This window comes from Cryptomeria japonica, unplaced genomic scaffold, assembly GCF_030272615.1.
Source record: "Cryptomeria japonica unplaced genomic scaffold, Sugi_1.0 HiC_scaffold_1531, whole genome shotgun sequence".
Taxonomy (NCBI): domain Eukaryota; kingdom Viridiplantae; phylum Streptophyta; class Pinopsida; order Cupressales; family Cupressaceae; genus Cryptomeria; species Cryptomeria japonica.
In genome coordinates, this window is record NW_026729915.1 from 18,990 (window position 1) to 22,500 (window position 3,511).

Consider the following 3,511-nt stretch of genomic DNA (forward strand, 5'->3'; position numbering starts at 1 on the left):
TTTTTAGTTTTTCGCCGGGCGTCGCAATGCTATTTGAATAAACCTTTTGCCCGTTTGCGTTCTCGTCGGGGCCGGGCCGGGCCGGGGTGCGCTGCCCGCACTACCGCGCGCGCGGGGGCGACACCGAGCGCGCACCCGAGGCGCCCCGAGCACACAGGCCACGGTGCAACCCGGGCGTTGTGCGCGCACCCCGGTGCGCCCGAGGTGCTGCGCGCGCACCCAGGTGAAATCGGTGTGCACCTCGGCCAGTGCGCGCTCGGTCGAGTCGCGCACGTTGGCCAAGGTGCACGGTGATGTTTCTTACTCTAAGGTTCCGCACCAGACGCCCGGGACAGGTGAGCGAAGCTGGGCGGGGCCGGGTGCGCGGCCGGGGCAGGTGCACGCAGCTGGAGAGAGCTTTGGAGCACACTTCGGAGCGCACCAATGATGCGCTCCATTCAAAAGTTTCCTGAAAAGGCAAAAAAAGTTGAGATTATAGAATTTCCCACTTGAGAGATTGTAAAAAAAAAAAATTTAAAATGAAGGAAACGCGGGTGCCAAGGTGTGCGCAGCCCAGCCAAGGTGTGCGCACCAAGGCGCCCACCCTGGCGAAGGTGCACGCAAGGTGCGCACCCGAGGCAAACCGGACAATTAACCCAACTTTCGACTTCGCGCGCACCTTGGAGCGCACTTCGGAGCGCTCCTTGGTGCGCACCAATCTTGGGCACCTCGGAGTGCACCATGGCGCCCACCAAGGTGCGCACCCGGGGCAAACCGAGCTCCGACTTCGTGCGCACCTTGGAGCGCACGAAAGGTGCGCACCATGGCGCCCACCAAGGTGCGCAGCCCAGCCAAGGCGTGCGCATCAAGGTGCGCACCCTGGCGAAGGTGCGCACCCGGGGCAAACCGAGCTCCGACTTCGTGCGCACCTTGGAGCGCACAAAAGGTGCGCAACCCAGCCAAGGTGTGCGCACCCCGGTCAAACCGAGCTCCGAATCGTGCGCACCAGAGGTGCACGCCATCGTGCGCACCTTGGAGCACACTTCGGAGCCCTCCTTGGTGCGCGCCGATGTTGCGCACCTCGGAGCGCACCCGGGGAAAACAATGCAATTAACCCGACTTTCGACTTCGTGGGCACCTCGGAGCGCTCTCGGGTTCGCACCTCGGAGCACACCGAGGTGCGCACCTTTGATGCGCTGCCTTCACCAATTTCCAGAAAAGGCAAGAAAACATTGAGAAGGTGTGCGCACCGAGGTGCCCACCCTGGCGAAGGTGCACGCGAGGTGCGCACCCGGGGCAAACCGGGCTCCGACTTCGTGCACGCCGCACCTTGGAGCACACTTCGGAGCGCTCCTTGGTGCGCACCAGGGCGCGCAACCCAGCCGAGGTGCCCACCCCGGCGAAGGTGCACGCGAGGTGCGCACCCGGGGCAAACCGGGCTCCGACTTCGTGCACGCCATGGTGCCCACCGCGGCGAAGGTGCACGCGAGGTGCGCACCCGGGGCAAACCGGGCTCCGACTTCGTGCACGCCGCACCTTGGAGCACACTTCGGAGCGCTCCTTGGTGCGCACCATGGTGCCCACCAGGGCGCGCAACCCCGCCGAAGGTGCACGCGAGGTGCGCACCCGGGGCAAACCGGGCTCCGACTTCGTGCACGCCATGGTGCGCACCGCGGCGAAGGTGCGCACCCGGGGCAAACCGGGCTCCGACTTCGTGCACGCCGCACCTTGGAGCACACTTCGGAGCGCTCCTTGGTGCGCACCAGGGCGCGCAACCCAGCCGAGGTGCCCACCCCGGCGAAGGTGCACGCGAGGTGCGTACCCGGGGCAAACCGGGCTCCGACTTCGTGCACGCCGCACCTTGGAGCACACTTCGGAGCGCTCCTTGGTGCGCACCATGGTGCCCACCAGGCCGCGCAACCCAGCCAAGGTGTGCGCACCAAGGTGCACGCGAGGTGCGCACCCGGGGCAAACCAGGGTCCGACTTCGTGCACGCCGCACCTTGGAGCACACATCGGGGCGCTCCCGGGTTCGCACCGGCGTTGCGCACCGTGGTGGGCACCTCGGAGCACACCAAGGTGGGCAGCGAGGTGCGCACCTTTGATGCGATGCCTTCACTAATTTCCATAAAAGGCAAAAAAAAAACGAGATTTTAAAATTTCCGTTTTGAAAGATAGTGAGAAAAAGGGAATGCTGGTGCCATCTTGAGCCCGCCCTGGTGCACAGCCCAGCCAAGGTGTGCGCACCAAGGTGCCCACCCTGGCGAAGGTGCGCGCCCGGGCAATTAACCCAACTTCCAACTTCGCGCGCGCCAGGGTGGGAGCGCACCCAACAACCGGGCCTGGGAAGAGCCAATGCGAGAAACCCCACCAAACGCTCTGACAAAAAAAGAGGGGGCGCTCCAGTAACCCCGCTTCGGAGCGCACCCTGGGCAAACCCAGCCAAGGTGCCCACCCCGGCCAAGGTGCAGGCGAGGTGCGCACCCGGGGCAAACCGGGCTCCGACAACGTGCACGCCGCACCTTGGAGCACACTTCGTAGCGCTCCCGGGTGCGCACCTCAGAGCACACCAAGGTGGGCAGCGAGGTGCGCACCTTTGATGCGCTGCCTTCACTAATTTCCAGAAAAGGCAAAAAAAAAAGGAGATTTTAAAATTTCCGTTTTGAAAGATAGTGAAAAAAACGGAACGCGCGTGCCATCTTGAGCCCGCCCTGGTGCGCAGCCCAGGTAAGGTGCCCACCCTGGCAAAGGTGCGCACCCGGGCAATTAACCCTACTTCCGACTTCGTGCGCGCCAGGGTGGCAACCGGGCCTCGGAAGAGCCAATGCGAGAAACCCCACCAAACGCTCCGACAAAAAAAGAGGCGGCGCTCCAATAACCCCGCTTCGGAGCGCAGCCGGGGCAAACCCAGCCAAGGTGCCCACCCCGACGAAGGTGCACGCGAGGTGCGCACCCGGGGCAAACCGGGCTCCGACAACGTGCACGCAGCACCTTGGAGCACACTTCGAAGCACTCCCGGGTGCCCACCGGCGTTGCGCACCGTGGTGGGCAGCGAGGTGCGCACCTTTGATGCGCTGCCTTCACTAATTTCCAGAAAAAGGCAAAAAAAAATGAGATTTTAAAATTTCCGTTTTGAAAGATAGTGAAAAAAAAGGAACGCGGGTGCCATCTTGAGCCCGCCCTGGTGCGCAGCCCAGGCAAGGCATGCGCACCAAGGTGCCCACCCGAGGTGCACACCCGGGGCAAACCGGGCTCCGACTTCGTGCAGGCCGCACCTTGGAGCACACTTCGGAGCGCTCCTTGGTGCGCACCATGGTGCCCACCAGGGCGCGCAACCCAGCCAAGGTCTGCACACCAAGGTGCCCACCCCGGCGAAGGTGCACGCGAGGTGCGCACCCGGGGCAAACCGGGCTCCGACTTCGTGCACGCCATGGTGCCCACCGCGGCGAAGGTGCACGCGAGGTGCGCACCCGGGGCAAACCGGGCTCCGACTTCGTGCACGCCGCACCTTGGAGCACACTTCGGAGCGCTCC